Source organism: Onychomys torridus, chromosome 6 (genome assembly GCF_903995425.1).
Source record: "Onychomys torridus chromosome 6, mOncTor1.1, whole genome shotgun sequence".
Taxonomy (NCBI): domain Eukaryota; kingdom Metazoa; phylum Chordata; class Mammalia; order Rodentia; family Cricetidae; genus Onychomys; species Onychomys torridus.
The window spans coordinates 67261448-67280607 of NC_050448.1; the positions used below are offsets into that span (position 1 = coordinate 67261448).

Sequence of the window (19160 nt, forward strand, 5' to 3'; positions counted from 1 at the left end):
GGAGATGGCGATGGTGATGCATGCTTTAATCCCAGCTCTCAGGAGGCAGAAACAGGCCAGTCTCTGAGTCCGGAGCCAGTCCAGCCTACAGAGTGAGTTCTAGGACAGCCAGGGCTACACAGAGAAAGATTGTCTCAAAAGAACAAAAACAAAACAAAACAACAAAAAGCTTCTACTGTCTCTGTGTCTCTGGAACTAGTTATTTCTGGCCTTTAACCACTACGTGGTTGTTAGCTAGCAGTCTACCTTTGGCGAGTTGCTTCGTCTCTCTGACCCTGTTCCTTAATACGCATAGATTTAAATTTCAGCTCTAGCACATGTGTAATTTTGTAAAGTCTTTTGATCTACACCTCATTTTCCTCCTCTGTAAGATAGGATGACCAGTACCTACCTCCCAGAGCATCAGAATTCATCTAAAGCTCTCAGCACAGTGCCCCACAACCTGTTTCCCGAAATGTTATTATTTCTTCGAAGTGTTGATTTTTGTGATAATTCGTTCTCAGCTCTAAGGTGCTCAGAAAGACTGCTTATGGTCAAGTGCTCCAGAAACGCTGAATGTAGGCGGGCTCACTGCTTTGAGGAAGTAGGAGATTGCCAGTCTAGCAAGAGAAGCTGGGCCCTGAGTTGGCTAGTGGCAATCGGGTGGGGTGGGAAACTGAACAGAAAAAGACCAGATCCCAGAGAGGACGCTATGCACGCCGTGATGTATCAGTAAATGTAGCTAATGGTTTTATTTATTTATTTTTTTCTCCCTTTTCTGCTGTTACGGTAGTCAATTAAGGACCGACCAGGAGTCAATTAGCACCAGGAGCCCAAGGCCTTCGGCAGAATGAGGCGGGCCACACCCCAGAGAGACAAGGCCCAAGCCCCTAAAGCTAGTTCTGTCCTTAAATGCATGAATTCTGTCGCGATGAAACACCACCCACCCAAACGTGGAGCCCAGCACCGTCCCCAGTCTCCATCTTTAGACGTGAAAGAATGAGAGCTGGCCAAGGGAGAATCCCGGTTTTTGAGAGACTAGATGGTACGGCGGCTGCCTGGGGACCAAAACGTCTCCAAGGTAAAGTTGCAGCCTGAAGCGATTTTTTGACCCCCGACACTTAATGGGCTGTCGAAGACCCGGATGTGTCTGGGACTGGCCGAGGTACCCATTAACGCGCCCCCGCTAGACCATCCCCCTTCTCCATTTATGATTGGCCCCTCTTAGCGCCAATCACTACTTCTCCAGCCACCCACTCCTCAAGGGTGGAGTGAAGTTCCGGGATCCCGCTTTCTATTGGTAGGACCAAGAAGAGGAGGGCGGGTAGCCGGCTAAGGCCCTCCAATGGGCGTCGTGGCGTGTGGTTAAGGCGGAGTCGAGGCGCTTGGCAGCTGCCCAATCAGCGTCCTTGTTTGTGTGGTGCCGCCGCCGCCGGTGCAGCCGCCGCCGCCGCTGCTGCCCCTGTCTGTACCGCAGTGTCTGCTCCGCCCGCCCGCCCTCCCCGACCCGGCCCGCCCCCTCCCCCACCCCCGTTCCCGGACCCGCCAGTGGGGTCCGGATCCCACGGTGCCGTCGCCGCCTCTTTTTTCGACGCCCTCGCCGCCGCCTGAAGAGGAGGCGACCTAGTCGGGAGTTCCGCCGCCGCTGCCAGGTGAGGAGCTCTGGCCTAGGCCAGCTTGGCCGCCAGCCCGCCCGGGGGCGGTGAGGAGCGACGGAGGGAGCGAGGCTGCGAGGAGGCGGCGGTGGGGGGAAGGGAAAGGTGGAGGGCGGGGGGAGGGGAAGCGCCCGCGAGCCGACGCCCGCCCGCCCGCGCGCCCCCGCCTGGCGTCCCCTCCCCCAGCCCGGCCCGCGCGCCCCCGCCCCGCGCTCCCCTTCACCTCTTCCCCTCCCCCCCCCCCTCCGCGCGCGGGCGCGCGCGCGCCCGGGTCTTTTCACTTAGGCCTCGCGCGACCCGGCTGGTGTCCCTTCGTGTCTCCCTTTTTACTCTTCCTCCCCTCCCTCGCTCCCCGTTTCCCTCGCCATCCCCCTCTTCACTCAGTGCCTCCTGCCCGCCGTGCCCCCCTCTCTTCCACCCGAGCGTCTTCCCCTCCGTGTTTTTTAACTCTCCGCCCCCAGTGGTGCCCTCGGGGTGCGGGGGCCGCTCCCGGCCCTGAGTCTCGTGTTTGACGGCGGATAGGACGAAAGGGGGATCCTTTAAGGGTGAAGGAAACACAGAATAATTATCTTTATTCGGGGGAAAGGATCAGGCGTGCAGAACCCCTTTATCTCGTCGTCCACCGTTCCCTTGCCCTCCGTAAGAAAAGGGAATTGTCTTGACTTGTGTGGGTTTCTTACCTGGTGTAGCAGCTGAACCACCCATTTTCTCTGCTGGACTTCGTGGACACACTGGGTTTGTTACCCAGTTCAGTTCCTGAGGGTGGATGGAAGTAGAACTTACCTTTGCCGATCAAACTAGAACTTAGAGTACTTTTTGAGTCCTCGGGCTCAGTTTCTGAAGAAGCTGGTTACTCCTGTGAATGCAGGTTTAGGTGTTAATCGCCGACCCGGCATAGCTTCCCCACTTCGCAAAGGGTTGGTGCCCTCTTTGAGTTCATCTCCAGCACTAAATTTCCTCCAAACGTAAGATGTTAGCTCATAAGGACCGGCACTGAGGTGGAGATGGAGGTGTGACTGGTGGGTAGCATGTGGATGCTGAAGTTAACAGTGTTTCCCTGGTCTCTTCTGGAGAGTAAGGTAGCTTCCTGAGAACCAGCTTTCTCATCTGGTAAATGATTACTTGGAGTGTGTGTGTGTGTGTGTGTGTGTGTGTGTGTGTGTCAGTCAGAGGTGGGAATAATAGAAATTAAAACCTATTTTAGTAAAGAGGCAGTGTTTTCATGCCTGTATGCAAAAGGTTTGATTTGTGCTTGATGCTGGAGTAAAAGTAGGTTTTACAAACCATGTGGGTTGGAGAAGAGCTGGTGCTTTTGTAGTGTTAGGACATTTTATTTTCCAGAAATTTATAATTTGAACAGCAACGGATGAATGTGGTACAAAGTGAAAAGAAATCTTCCTCTCCCACCTCTGTCCTTCAACCATCCAGTGTCCCTCCTACAGCACATGACTGATGTTCTTTTTGGCATTTGTATAGTGTCTGTATGTTGTTGGAGATTATCCTGTTTGAGAATTGAGTGATTTCTTTATTGCTCTTTCTTTGGTGCATGAACTTAAATTCTTCCTTGAAGTCTGATAACCACTTTGATTTATATTCTTGGTGTGGGAGTCTTGATAAGAATTGTTCTAGAAGGGGCCTGGAGAAATGGCTCAGGGATTAAGAGTACTGGCTGCTCTTCCCAGAGGACCCAAGTTCAATTCCCAGCACCTACCATGGCTGTCTATAACTAAAGTTCCAGGGTAGTAACACACGGGGGTGGGGTGGGGTGATGGTGGAGAGAATATTGTCCTAGAGTAGTAGCATTTGTATGTGTACTTGATTGGTAAGGAGGCAACTTCTGGTGATATTAAAGATAGTGGTGTGAGGGGGTAAGCTCATTTTGAGGGAAGGCTTATATCTGTTGGCAGTGTAACTGAGTCCACCACAGATGCTGGGCTGGATCAGGCAAAGTCTTTCCTTGGGCTTTTTAAGAAGATAGGTTTATAAATAGTCCATGGTGAATATTGGTCCGGTATGACTGATGATATACTTTTCAGTCTGGGAGCAATGAAAGTCATCATGGAGAGAGGTAGGTAAATATTAATCAACAGGAATCAGAAGGCTGGACCTGTAAGTTGAGTGACCTAGTTTGAGAAGAGATGAGGTTTAAAGACTTTTATGCTACCTATTTTTTAGTTCAGGACATTTTTAATGAGGTGAGAGTGATTTGTGCTTGACAGCAGCATCCATCTTTATGACACTGTGGTTTGCTTCCCCTGACTTTGTCATGTCTGTTAACTTCCTGTTTAGATATAGTCTCAGCAGGGTCAGAATAGAGGCTACATTAAGTACTTGTCTTAGAAACAAAGTTATCCTGGCTCCCTGATCAGTCCTGGCAATAACTTAAACTATGTTTAGCATAGGACCACAGAAATAAGGAATTTTTTCTGACCCTCACAGCTCTAAATTACTTTGTAAAATCTGTGTTCCCTGGGCTCATGACTGTAACTCCAACACTTGGGAAACTAAGAGAGGATTGTGACAATTTGAGGCAGCATGGACTACATAGCAAGTTGAGGATAGCTGGAACAGTTCAGGATAGCTAGAGCTACTGAGTTAAGATTCTTAAAACAACTGAAAAAAAACCAAACAAACAAAACAACTGGTTCAGGCCTTTCATCCTGAACAAGGGGATAAGGAGTTCAAGGTCATCCTCTGTTTCATATCCTATTAGAGACTTTGAGCCCTATTCCCAAAAATAAGGTCTGTGTGTTTTCCTCTCCTGTTGTTTTGGTCAGTGGAGTCTCTTAACACCTTTCTCTGTTCCACTAGGCTTAGCTGCACTCTCTAGGTTTGGCCCTGGTTAAGAGGACAGCACCAGGGTTGAAAAGGTGTCATTGTGCCTGTAAAGGTATTTCATATTTATGCTGATATCTCAGGATTCATCCTTGTCCTTTTTTTTTCCCCCTTAGAGACAGGCTTTCTCTGTGTAGTCCTGGCTGTCATGGAACTCACTCATAGACCAGGTTGACTTCAAACTCAGAGATCCGCCTGCCTCTGCCTCCCAAGTACTGAAATTAAAGGTGTGCACCACCACTGCTGGCTCTACTCCTTGTTTTAAGCAGTGAGCTATATGTGTTTGCCAAACAGACCTCTCACCTCAATTTAACTGACTTTTTTCCTTCTCACTCCCTAAGCTGTATAGGCAAACAGCAGCTGTGCTGTACTAGTTTGTAGACTCTGGAGCATATTCTGTGTTAGCCACCCTATTAGGAGACATGCTAACAAGCAGCCCCTCTGCACTCAGCTCAGGAGGCTATATTGCTTGCTTATTGAGAAAAGCCAAATAGGTTTGGTTGATGAAAACAGCTGCTAGAGAAATTGTAAGATTGAGCAGTAAATGAGTTCAAGGGACTTTGTTTTTCAGACCTTTGCAGGACTTACAATCCAGTGTCCTTAGATGTCAATGTACAGTACCAAGTATTTTCTGAGGCACATTGAAAGGAGAGGAGGGGAAAAAAAAGATACAACCCAGATTCCAACTCTAGTTCTGGCATGAAACTGTCCACCTGTTGTATTGCTTGGGAAAAATCCCACCAAGGTGATACCACACAGTTGCTGTTCATTTGCTCCCCTCTCCCCTCCCCTCTCCCCTCCCCTCCCCTCCCCTCTCCTCTCCCTTCCCCTCTCCTCTCCCTTCCCCTCTCCTCTCCTCTCCCGTCTCCTCTCTCTTTTTTTGAGACAGAATCTGGCCTGGAACTCACTGTGTAGGCTAAGTTGGCCTGGAACTCTAAGAGATTGGCCTGCATATGCCTTCTGAGTGCTGGGATAAAAAGCCTATGCCACCATGCCTGGCTATTTTGTTTCTTTTGAGGTATGAGATGTTCAATTCCCAGATATAAAAGAGTCATAGTAATTAATTGTATTATCTTTGATATGTGAACTTTTTGGGACAGTTTCTTACTGTAGCCCATGCTGGTCTTCAACTCATTCTTGAGCTTTCCCAGTGTTAAGATTAAAAGTATGTGCCACCCCACCTGGTGTATTTCTTTCTTTTTTTTTTTTTCCCCAAGACAAGGTTTCTCTGTATAACAGCTCTGGCTGTCCTAGATTTTGTTTTGTAGACCATACTGGCCTTGAACTCATTGAGATCTGCCTGCCTCAAATGCTGGGATTAAAGGTGTGCGTCACCACCACCTGGAGTGTTTGCTTATTTTTATTTACTTATTTATTTAGGGTTTTGAGTTAGGATCTTGTTACTTTGTCCAGATAGTCCAGGCTGGCCTGAGACTCCTGCTCCTCCTGACACAGCCTCCCAAGTCCTGGGATTACAGGTGTATGTGCCTACACCCACGTTTAACTTTAATTAGTTAATTAATTAGTAGTAGTAGTATTTGAGATGGGGTCTCATTATGCCTGGAACTCATTGTATAGACCAGGCTGGCCTCAAAGTCATAGAGATAGAGGTCTGTCCAACTCTGCCTCCTAAGTGTTAAGATTAAAGGTGTCTTGAGACCATATTTGGCAATTTTTTTATGTTATTCAGTAGATTGCTAAGAAATTAAGCAAAGTGTTAATTGTTGAAATCTTCTCATTGTATATTACACCTGACTGATGCATATTTTTTAGATAACTCGTGTTAACCATTACTTGAGCCTGACATATTAACTATTTACTACTTTAAGATGCCTCATCAGTCAGTGGTGGTGGTGATGGTGGTGGTGTTGGCCTTTAATCCCAGCACTTGGAGAGGCAGAGATAGGTGGATTTCTGAATTCAGGGCCAGCCTGGTCTGCAGATCAAGTTCCAGGACAGCCAGCGCTACACAGAGAAGTCCTGTCTCAAAAAAAGACTCCTGATCAAAATTTTGTTGATTCTGTATTATTTGGGCTCTGTAGGGAGAGTAAAATTTATAATCTTCTAAAATATGGATTGGGATGTGAGAATAATTTATATTAGGCATCAGGAATAATAAATTTTTAGTGTAATTGTAAAGGATTGCAGTGTTAACTGGAGGGTTTATAGTGAGCTTTTTGAGAGTACATAGATCTAAAATTCTGGAAGAAGGGACTAGACTAATAAGTGGCAAAGTGATAATAATGAAGAATAAGTCTGGAGAATTTTTTTTTTTTTTTTTTGGAAGGTGTTCCAAGTAGAACCCAGGCCTGTCCCATACTAGGCAAGTCCTCTTCTTTTTTTTTTTTTTGTTCCAGAGCTGAGGACCAAACCCAGGACCTTGTGCTTGCTAGGCAAGCGTTCTACCACTGAGCTAAGTCCCCAACATCCACCTACCCCCACCCCCAGCTAAATCTCTATCCCCTTATACTGTTTATCTTTTGCACGAACTATGGTTTGTTTATGACTTGCCACATAGTTCAGCCTGGTCTGGAATTCATTATTTTCCTGCCTCAGCCTCCCAAGTCCTAAAATGAGTGCCTATCAGAAAAGAGCTAGTTTTTCTACACTGAGATAATACAGCTAATTGCCACATCTCTTTCAAATAATTGCTTCAGTGTCATATATTCTTTTTTGTTTATATGTGTGAGTGTCTTGCCTGCATAAATGTTTGTGTACCACTTATATGCCTGGTACCTTTGGAGGCCAGACCTGGAACTGGAGTTAGACAGTTGCTAGCTGCCGTGTGAATGCTAAACATTGAACCTGGGCCCCATGTAATAAGCAGCCAGTGTTTGCAACCACTGATTTTCTATATCCCAAATTAACTATGTTGTCTGAGGTAGCCTTGAGCTTATGATCCTATTGCTTCAGCCTCTGAAGTACTGGGATTACAGATATGAGCCACCATGCCTAACTAAATATCATCTTTTCAATGAGGCCTTATTTCTATCATTTATTTTCTTTCTTTCTTTCTTTTTTTTTTTTTTTTTTTTTTTTTGGTTTTTTGAGACAGGGTTTCTCTGTGTAGCTTTGTGCCTTTCCTGGATCTCACTCTGTAGACCAGGCTGGCCTTGAACTCACTCTGCCTCCAAGTGCTGGGAATAAAGGCGTGTGCCGCCACCATGAAATAAAATGTTTTCATTTTTTATTTTATTTTAATTTTTTTTGTTTTTTTGAGACAGAGTTTCTCTGTGTAGCTTTGTGCCTTTCCTGGAACTCACTTGGTAGCCCAGGCTGGCCTCGAACTCACAGAGATCTGCCTGCCTCTGCCTCCCGAGTGCTGGGATTAAAGGCGTGCTCCACCACTGCCCGGCTTATTTTATTTTTTTAAAGATTTATTTATTTATTATGTATACAGAAGAGGGTGCCAGATCTCGTTACAGATGGTCGTGAGCCACCATGTGGGTGCTGGGAATTGAACTCAGGACCTCTGGGAGAGCAGTCGGTGCTCTTAACCTCTAAGCCATCTCTCCAGCCCCATTATTTTTTATTTTTCATTTTATGTGTATAAGTGTTTTGTCTCTTATGTATTTATGTGGACTGTATGTACCTGGTGTTTGTGGAGGCCAGGAGAAGAAAGACTTGGGTCCCCTGAAACTGGAGTTACAGTTAGGAGCCACTATGTAGGTGATAGGAACTGAATGCAGGTCCCCTGGAAGAACAGCCAGTGCTCATAATAAATATTGAGTTCTCGGAGCTGGAGAGATGGCTCAGAGGTGAAGAGCACTGACTGCTCTTCCAGAGGTCCTGAGTTCAATTCCCAGCAGCCACATGGTGGCTCACAACCATCTGTAAAGAGATCTGGTGCCCTCTTCTGGCCTGCAGTCATACATGCTGTATACATAATAAATAAATAAATAATTATTTTTTTAATGTGGAGCTGAGGACCGAACCCGGGACCTTGCGCTTGCTAGGCAAGCACTCTACCACTGAGCTAAATCCCCAACCTCTAAATAAATAAATTCTTTAAAAAAAAAATTTAATTCTCTCTGTCTCAAATGCCTTTAATTGTTGAGTCATCTTACCAGCCCATTCATTCATTCATTCATTCATTTATTTGTGGCAGGGTCTCAGCTCTCTTAGGCTTAAGCCTACTATGGAATTGAGGGTGTCCTTGAAGTTTTGATTCTCTTGCTGCTACCTCACAAATGCTGAAATTATAGGCATGCACCACCACATTAAGTTTTCCTAACTCTTACGAACCCTACCTTCAGCCCCTATCCTTTATACCTAGTAGTCATCCTTCGCTCAGTTTTCTTTTTCATGGCACTTAATAGCTTAAAAGCATTCACTTGTGCTTTTTTTTTTTTAACCAAAAGAAAAAATTTCACTTGTTATATTTATTGCTTATTGTTTCCCCTCTTACGATAAAGGTTTTGGAGGTCTTTATTTTGGTATTTTGTTTAACGTGCCTAATACAATCCCTATCATACAGTTAATACTCTAAATTTTATATATATACACACACACACACACACACAAACACACACACACACACACACACACACACACACACACACACACAGAGTTTTTCGAGACAGGGTTTCTCAGTGTAACAGCCCTTGCTGTCCTTAAACTCACTCTGTAGATCAGGCTGCACTCACAGAGATCCGACTGCCTCTGCCTCATTAGTGCTGGGATTAAAGGATTGTGCCACCATGCCTGACCTAAATATTTGTTGATCAAATTGGAATAATAGCTTCTCTTCCTAACTCCGTGTAAACTTCATTTACAACAAAGTATGAAATGTAATAAATACAATATGGGATTCCAAATGTTATTTTTTTTTTTAATTTAAAAAATTTTTGTTTGTACATGTGTGCTTATGCATACAGTGCCCAGAAAAGACTAGAAGAGAGCATTGGATCCCATGGAAAGGGAGTTACAGGTAGTTGCAAGATGCCAGATGTGGGTACTGGGAACTGAATTCAGATCCTCTGGAAGAGCTGTACATGCACTAAACTACTGAGCCATCATTCTAGCTCTTGTAAAATGTCTTGCAACTTTAAAAAATTACATAAATAGTGCAAAGTGATTGTATTCCCATTAAAATAAGTGATGTTTACTTACTAAGAAAACTCTTAAGGTTTATTTATTGTATATAGTGTTCTGTTGGATGTATGCCTGCCTGTATGCCAGAAGAGGGCACCAGATCTCATTACGGATGGATGGTTGTGAACTACCATTTGGTTGCTGGGAATTGAACTTAGGATCTCTGGAAGAGAAGCCAGTGCTCTTAACTGCTGAGCCATCTCTCCAGCCCTTAAGAAAACTCTTTGTGTGTATTATATGTTAATCATAACCCACCTAAAGCTAGACATGTCTACCTTCATATTCTGCTGTTATTCGAAATATAATACTCCCGTCAACATTGTTTCCCTTTTGTGAGTCATTGAGTCATCTAAGCAAGAAATGTGAGCACTTTGATACTTTTCCTTTTTTTAAATAATAATTTTTATATATTCTTTGAAAATGTATACAATGTATTTTTATCATAACCACTTTCCATTTTCCCCCCTCCTACTCCCTCTGTGTTTTTTCTTTGTACCAGCTATGTAAACCGGGGTGGTCTTGAATCATAGTCCCCTTGCTTCAACCTCTTAAATGCCAGGATTATTTAGTTTACGTGTTGCCACTAGGCCCATTACTTTTATTTGTTGTTTTGTGTATATTTCTCAATCTTTGGTTTCTATTGAATCTTCACTGCTAATTCACTAATTCATGCCCATCACCGAAACTCTGATATAGAATATTGTCACAAAGTCTTTTGTTTGTCTGTGTATTTGTCTTTTGTGTGTGTGGGGGGGTGAGGGTGGGCAGGGTTTTGAGACATGGTTTTTCTTTGTAGCCCTGGCTGTCCTGGAACTCATTCTGTAGTCCAGGCTGGTCTTGAACTCAGAGATCTGCCTGCCTCTGCCTCTGAGATTTAATCTCAGCTGAGATTAAAGGCTGGGATTAAAGGAGTGTATCACCACCTGTTGTCTGTCTTTTGTGAGCTCTGATATTGTTTTTGAGACAGTCTTAATTTGTAGCTTTGGGCCTGGAGCTCCTAGAGATCCACCTGCTTCTGCCTCCCAAGTGTTAGGATTAAAGTCATGTGCCCCCATTCCTGGCCTGTTTCTGTGTTTTGAGATAGGTTCTCCTGTAACCCAGGATGGATATGTGAAGGTGAATGACCTCAAACTTCTGATCTTCCTTCCCCTGCTTCCATCTACTGGAATTGTAGATGTGTGCTCCCAGGTTCTGGCTGGCTGTCTTGAACATTGATCTCATTATTTAGACCAGGCTGGCTTAGAACTTATTATGTAGAGCAGGCTGGCCTCAAACTTGGAGCAGTCCGCTTTGGCTCTGTTTCCTGAGTGCTAGGATTACTAACAGATTGGGCACCATGATCTTTTATAATCCTTTTTAATCTTGGTGTGCTCCCCATTTTTGTTCTTTTTGGAGATAAGATGCTCACTGTAGTTCCAGGCAGGTTTAGAGCTCTATGTTGCCTAGGCCATCTTTTAACATTTAACAGAGTCCTCTTGCCTTGTGACTTGCTGAGGGCTGGGATTGCAAGCATGGACCACTGTAGCTGACGTTTTCTTGTGTTCTTTTAAGCTCTAATCATATTGTCTTCAAAATGTTCTTCTAAATACTTGAACATTCTACTTATTTTTGTTAAAAAATACTCAGTGATTTCTAGTCATTAAATGATAAAATTTAAACTTGCTTGGCATTCAAGGCCATTTATGATCTTGACCTTTGCTTTTCTATCCAGTATGTCTTTTTTACAATTAGTACATGAACAAATACAGTTTTTAGTTCCCAGATCAGACTCCAAATCTCATCTCAAATGCTGCTTCCTCTGGGAAGCTTTCTTACTTTCCCATAAAGATTTAAATACATTTTATTTGATCTCTCTATACTTTATAATCTCTCAGTAGTGTGTGAGTATCCTAAAAGCAGAATAGAGTGCCTGGAGAGATAGTTCAGTGGTTAAAGCATTGGCTGCACTTCCAGAGGACCTGAGTTTAATTGCCAGAATCCACAAGGTGGCTCAAAATGGTCTGTAACTCCAGCCCCAGGGAGTCTGATGACCTCTTTTAGTTTCCTTGGGCACTGCATGCACATAGTGCACAGACATTCATGCCAGCAAAACATCCACACACATAAAATAATAAAATACAAAATTTAAAAAGCAGTGTATTTTCAGTGCCTAAAATGCTGTCTTCTAAAAGATACTCAGGAACATTTGTTGCATAAATGAACATCTCTGTAGGTTTAGAAAATGCTACATAAATTTAGAAGATGTCTCTTCTGAAGGTGGAGTATTAGTTCATCTACAGTTTGTGTGATCTTGGTTGAGTCATTTGATATCTTTAAGTCTTAATTTTCTAAATTTAGAAATGATGGCTACCTTGTCTATTTTACTAAGTTTCTGTGTTAATAAAAAAAGATTTTATTTACACTGGGCGGCGGTGGCACACGCCTTTAATCCCAGCACTCAGGATGCAGAGCCAGGTGGATCTCTGAGTTCGAGGCCAGCCTGGTCTACAGCACGAGATCCAGGAAAGACACCAAAACTACACAGAGAAACCCTGTCTCGAAAAAACAAAAAAACAAAAAACAAAAACAACCCCCCCCCCAAAAAAAACCCAACAACATTATATATGTAGAGTTGCTTTGTAAACTATAAGGTGCCTGAAGATTTTCATTTTTAGTTATATATGGTGCTGGAGAAATGGCTTAGCAGTTAAGAACATTTGCTGCTTTCCCAGAGGGCCTGTGTTTGGTTCTCAGCACCTGTATTGGGTGTCTCATCACCTGTAATTTCAAGACCAGGAGATCTGACGCTTTCTTCTGACCTACACACATGTGGCATAAACACACACAGACACACACACACACACACACATACACAGATACACACACAGACAAAAAGAAATCTTTTTAAAAAAATAAGAGTGTGTGTGTGTGTGTGTGTGTGTCTGTCTGTGTGTCTGCCTGCCTGCCTGCATTGGTACAGGTAACTCTGAAAGCCAGAGGTGTCAAATCCCTCTGGAGCTGGAGTTAGAGGTAGTTAATTATAAACTGTTCAATAGAAGTATTGGGTTCTCTGTAAGAGCAAATGTGCTCTTAACTGCTGAGCCATCTCTCCAGCTTTATTTAGAACTTTTTTGTTTGTTTGTTTTTTGAGACAGAGTTTCTCTGTGTAACAGCCCAGGCTGTCCTGGAACATACATGGCCTTGCCTATAGACCAGGCTGGCCTCAAACTTAGAGATCCACCTGCCTCTGCTTCCCAAGTGCTGGGATCAAAGGCATGCAACACCACTCCAGGCTCTAAGACAGGATTTCTTTGTATAGCCTTGGCTGTCCTAGATCTTGCTCTGTAGACCAGGCTGGCCTCAAACTCACAGAGGTCCGCCTGGTTCTGCCTGCTGAGTGCCGGGATTACAGGTGTGCGCCACCGCCCGTCTTAGAGCTTTTGAGTCATACTTTTTTCCTTGTACATATTAAAGATATCTTTGTGTGTTCGTATATAGTGTATGTATGTGTTGCTGTAGGTGTGCACATGTGAATGGTATGGGTGGGTATAGCCCAGAGATCTACATTGAATGTCTTTCTCTATTGCTCTTAATGTTTTTGAGATAGGGTCTCTCGTTGAACCTGCCTGAACAGTGATCCGTCTATCTGTCCACATCCTGTGTCCTCATGTCTTGCCCAGCCTTCCACCACCACCAGAGCTACAGTTACTATTTATACCGCAACTTCTGGTTTAGCTTTTACATTGGTGCTGTGGATCTGAACACTGGTCTTCATGTTTGCATAGCAGACACTTTTTAGTCTGTCTCCCCCAACCCCAAAGAAAAATCTTTTTTTTCCCATGGAGATGTAGCTCAGTTGATAGAATGCTTTTCTGGTGTGTTGGCTAGTTTTATGTCAACTTGACACAAGCTAAAGTCATCTGAGAGGAGGGAACCTCATTTGAAGAAAATGCCTCCTTAAGGTTGGGCTCTTAGAAGACTAGAATTTTTTCTTAATTAGTAATTGGTGGGGGAGGGACCAGCCCATTGTAGGTGATGCCACCCCTGTTTCTATAAGAAAGCAGGTTGAGCAAGCCATGAGGAGTAAGCCAGTAAGCAATACTCCTCCATGGCCTCCAGCCTCCAGGTTTGTGCCCTATTTGAGTTCCTGTCCTGACTTCCTTTAATGATGAACAGTGATGTGGAAGTGTAAGCCAAATAAACCCTTTTCTCCTCAACTTACTTTTTGGTCATAGTGTTTTTTTCTTTATTTTATTTCTTTCTTTATTTTTTTGGGTTTTCAAGACAGCATTTCTCTGTGTAGCTTTGTGCCTTTCCTGGATCTTGCTCTGTAGACCAGGCTGGCCTCGAACTCACAAAGATCCGCTTGCCTCTGCCTCCCAAGTGCTGGGATTACAGGCATGCGCCACCACTGCCTGGCCTGGTCATAGTGTTTCATTACAGCAATAGTAATCCTAATTAGGACAGATACTGGTACCAGGATAGTGGAGTATTGTTGTGGCAGACCTGACCATGTATTTTTGGAGAATTATGGAAGGACTTTGGAACTTTGACATAGAAAAGCCATTGAGTGTTCAAAGCTTGTTGATTTGTTCTATGGGAGCTTGGAAGATAGGGATGTTGAAAGAAATGTAGAGGATGAAGGCCTGGCTTATGAAGTTTTAGAGGGAAGCTAAGGCTCTATCTTTCAGGCTATTGGTGTGAAGAATCTGTTGTGTGTGATCAGTTGGAGCTGAAGAATTGACTGTGATTAACAAGAGACCAGCACCATTTAAGTGAAACTTTTGTGTTACTGGACAATTGATGCTGATCAGCTGGAGCTGAGAAATTAGCTGTGATTAAAAGATTAGCTTCATGGAGGTGAAATCCACTGGGAAAAGTTTCCTCAGAGCCAGCACACAGAAGTTGTGTTCCAGAGGCAGCCAAGGTTTGTACCTCAGGCTGGCAGTTGAGCTGGGTAGTATAAGAGTCACCCAGGAGGTACTGATTTTGAAAGCATAAACTGATCATGGAGAACACCTGAGGCTTGACCTTGTGTGAGGTCAGGAAAAGTATTTGATGGAGGTGCAATCTCAGTAGCAGTCAAAGTCCCAGGATTAAAGGGGTCATGTAGAGAAATTGAGATTTGTCACCATGAGAGAGCCCAGAAGAAGCTATTTATAGGTGAAAGTGCAGCCCATTTAACTAGAAAACTCCAGCATTTTGGAGATGCCAGTACCATGGGATGATCACCAAGAGCAGTGTCAGTGGTGGAGTGGAGCCTGCCTGAACTTTGAAGACAAGCTATGTGTGCTTACAGAGGGAAGAGCCAGAGAAGTGACCTAAACTCCTTGAAGGAGCCCAGAAGACTGTGAATGAAATCCAGATAATGGACACTGAGTTTAGTTCATAGTTAGAGTTTGGTTTTACTTTGTTCAGATTGTGACCGTGCCCTGGTTCTCTCTTTTGAAGTAAGAAAGTATTATTTTTTATTTTAACAGGAGCCCACAGTTGAGAGAATTTAAACTTTGTTGTTGCTGTTGTTGTTGTCTTTTTCCAGATAGGGTTTCTCCGAGTAACAGTTCTGGCTGCCCTGGAATTCACTTGTAGACCAGGCTGCCCTTGAACTCATTGAGATCCGCCCACCTCTAATCCCTCCCACCCCTCCAGTTTCTCTGTGTAGATTTGGAGACTGTCCTGGAACTCACTCTGTAGACCAGACTGGCCTCAAACTCACAGAGATCCACCTGCTTCTGTCTCCTGAGTGATGGAATTAAAGGTGTGTGCAACTACCACATGGTCTTGAATTTAAACTTTTCAAAATGAGATTTTTTTTTTAAAAAAAAAACTTTTTTTTTTGAGACAGGGTTTCTCTGTATTTTTGGTGCCTGTCCTGGATTCTGCTCTGTAGACTAGGCTGGCCTTGAACTCACAGAGATCCACCTGGCTCTTCCTCCCGAGTGCTGAGATTAAAGACGTGAGCTACTGCCACCTGACTCAAAATGAGACTTTGGATTTTAAAAGAGGCTGGATAGTTTTTAAAGGACAACTTTGTTTTGTTTGTGGTTTTTTTCCCTCCCTCCCTTTCTTTCTCTCTCTCTCTTTGTTTTGTTCTCTGGAGCCGAGGACCGAACCCAGGGTCTTGTGCTTGCTAGGCAAGTGCTCTACCACTGAGCTAAATCTCCAACTCCCCTTTCTTCCTTCCTTCCTTCCTTCCTTCCTTCCTTCTTTCCTTCCTTCCTTCCTTCCTTCTTACACCTCTGGCTGTTCTGGAACTCATTTTGTAGACCAGGGAACTCAGAATTCCACCTGTCTCTGCCTCCCAAGTGCTAGGATTAAAGGTATGTGCTAAAGAGACAACTTAAAGTGTTTGAGTTTGTAAGGCTGTGGGTTTATTACTATCTAGCTGGGTGGTGGTGATGCCTTTAATTTCAGCACTTGGGAGGCAGAGGCAGGTGGATCTCTGTGAGTTCGAGGCCAACCTGGTCTACAGAGCGAGATCCAGGACAGGCACCAAAGCTACACACAAACAAACCCTGTCCTGAACCCCCCCCCCCCAAAAAAAAAGTTTATTAATATGTGATTTGGGGGATGAACAAAAAAAGAAACATGTGGCTTAACAGTGTTATGTCTGTGTGTCAAGTTGATGTGGAGTCAATTGTGCTGGCTAGTTTTATGTCAACCTGACACAAGCTAAAGTCACCAGAAAGGAGGGAGCCTCAACTGAGAAAATGCTTCTATAGGATTGGACTGTAGGCAAGCCTGTAGGCCATTTTCTTAGTGATTGATGGAGGAGGACCCAGCCCATTGTAGGTGGTGCTACCCTTCAGTAGTGGTCCTGGGTTGTCTAAGAAAGCAGGCTGAGCAAGCCAGTAAGCAGCACTTCTATAAGGCCTCTGCATCAGTTCCTGCCTCCAGGTTCCTGCCTTGCCTTTCTTCAGTGATGAACAGTGTATGGAAGTGTAAGCCAAATGAACCTTTTCCTCTTCAACTTACTTTTGGCCATGGTATTTTATCACAGCAATAGTAACCCTAATTAGGGCATTTAGGATGCATGAAACTCTAGGTTCAATCCCCTATACTGCATAAAAATGTACTTGGTAGTACAGGCCTGTAATTGTTCAAGGTCATTAGAGTTTAAGGCCATCTGGGGCTTTGAGACTCTATGTGAAAAATAAAGGGAAAAAAGTTTCCTATTACAGCCTTTGAAGCTATAAATATTTTTCTGTAACTTGTATCTTTTATAAAAAATAATTTATGTGTGGATGTTTTGTCTGCTTGTATGTCTGGGTACCATGTGCATGCAGTGCCTTAACCCAGAAGAGAGCATTGGATCCTCTGGGACTGGAATTATAGATGGTTGTGAGCTGCCATTTGGGTACTAGGAACCAAACCTGGGTTCTCTGCAAGAGCATCAAGTGCTTTTAACTAATGAGCCATGTCTCCAGCGTTTTCTAAAATGTATTTAGTTCAGAACCTTTTTCCTCAATGTAGTATACTCCTGAATATCATCCTAACCATGGCAGATAAAAAGACTTCCTTATCCCAGTGGATTAAAACTGTTACAGAGCTGGGCATGGTGGCCTTTAATCCCAGTACTTGGGAAGCAGAAGCAGTCGGCTCTTCGTGAGTTTGAGGTCAGGCTGGTCTGCAGAGCTTGTTCCAGTACAGGTAGAGCCACACAGAGAAACCCTATCTTAAACAAACAACAAAGAAACGGTTGTAGGAACTAAGGAGATGGGTTGGTGGGTAAAGTGTAGTACACACATGAGGGACCTGAGTTCAGATCCCAATACACCCAAGTGAAAATGCTAAGAATGGCAACTTACTTTTTAACCCCAGAACTCAGTGGAGCAGAGAAAGAGGATTCCTGGAACTTGCTTGTCATCCAGACCAGCTCAAACAGTGAACCCAGGCTATTAAGAGAGACACTGTCTCAAAAAATATGGTAGAAAGTGTTAGGGGACGACGCCTGATATCAACCTCTGGCCCCCACACATGCATGCACAAAGTGTGTGTACCTGCACATGCAAAACAGTTGCCACATTTTAGAATATTAGACTTTTCAGGGATTTCTTCAATCTTGAATTGTTTTGTTTTTAAAGATTTTTGTGTGTATATGTATTTGTATGCATGCTACATGTGTGCAAGTGCTCCCAGTGGCTAGAACAGGACAGTAAGTCCCCTAGAACTGGAGTTAACATGCCCACTGATGCTGGGGAGGGCATATTGGATCCATTGGAACTGGAATTACAGGCAGTTCAGAGGTACCCAAAGTGGGTGCTGGAATTGCCCTCTGTGAGAACAGCAAGTGTGCATAACTGCTGAGCCATCTCTTTAGCTCCCCACCCTGTGGAATTTTTTCTTTTTCCTCCCTCACCCCCTTTTTGAGCTAGGGTCTCACCATGTAGCCCTGGATATAACCCTGGCTAGCTTGGAAACTCTCTGTAGATTTAAGGCTAGCTTTAAACTCAGAGATCTGCCTGCTTCTGCCTACCCAGTACTGGGGCTAAATATATGCACCACTATGCCTGGCTTGTTTATTTGATACAGGGTTTTGTTGTTGTTGTTTGTTTTTTAATATAGTTTATTTATTTTTATTTTATTTACATTGTTTTGCTGCTTGTATATAGACTGTGTGAGGGTGTCAGATCTTTGAGTTACAGACAGTTGTGAACTGCCATGTGGGTGCTGGGACTTGAACCCCGGTCCTCTGGAAGAGCAGTCAGTGCTCTTAATCACTGAGCCATCTCTCCAGCCCCTTGATACAGGGTTTTACTATGTGTATATACACACAGTCCAAATTATTTTAATTCTTTTAGATTTTTTTCCCTTCATTTATTTATTTGAGTGGGGGCAGGGTATGTGCTTGTGTGGAGGTCATAGACAACTTGTAGGAATTGATTGTTTTCCAGAGTTTTGGGGCTTGAACTCAGGTTATCAGGCTTACCAGCAGCCATCTTGCTGGCCCCACCTAGATTGTTTTTTAATTCATGGTCCTCTTACCTCAGCCTCCTGACTGTTGGAATCATCAATGGCTTACCTCACTCCTTTCTAGAACGTTTTAAATTGGTATTTAACTCTGCACCTTCTGTTTTGGTGGCCATTCCCACTTGGCTTTGTATAATGTATTAATACTGAACTGAAAGCTTTCAAGGAATATGGATAATTGGAAAATGGCCTTTTACAGCTGTGTTTTTGTAGTTGACAGGAATATAGAAAAAGCAGTTGCATCTTGAAGAAACTTGAGGCGTCTAAGGAATACTAGTGGTGATTTATTTGACATCTAGATCTAAGGAGGTATTTTACATATATACCATATATATAAAAATAAAACTTTGTAAAACAAAAAGAAGGGGCTGAAAAGATGCCTTAGTGGTTAAGAGGATTTGCTGTAGAAGGACCCATGTTCTGTTCTCACCAACCACCATACGCAGCTCACAACTGCCTGTAATTTCAGTTCCAGGCACTCTTACTCCCTCTACTGGCCTCCACAGCACCTTCATATGGGCATGTGGACACACATAGAGACAGACACACAAATAATAAATCTTTTTCCTTTTGGTTTCTTGAGACAGGGTTTCTCTGTATCATGCTGGCCTTGAACTCAGAGATTCATCTGCCTCTGTCTCTCACATG

At 43.8% G+C, this 19160-nt stretch overlaps 1 protein-coding gene across 4 annotated transcripts in view; it reads left to right on the top strand.

Moving 5' to 3' along the window:
- The first annotated feature begins 1389 nt into the window (after window positions 1-1389).
- The window catches only part of Gatad2b (GATA zinc finger domain containing 2B), an 81255-nt gene continuing 63484 nt past the window's right edge, over window positions 1390-19160 (top strand). For all 4 annotated transcript variants that reach the window (XM_036190120.1, XM_036190122.1, XM_036190123.1 and 1 more), the window contains exon 1: window positions 1390-1631. The gene's annotated coding sequence lies outside the window, so the exon portion shown is untranslated. The remainder of the gene's footprint in view (window positions 1632-19160) is intronic.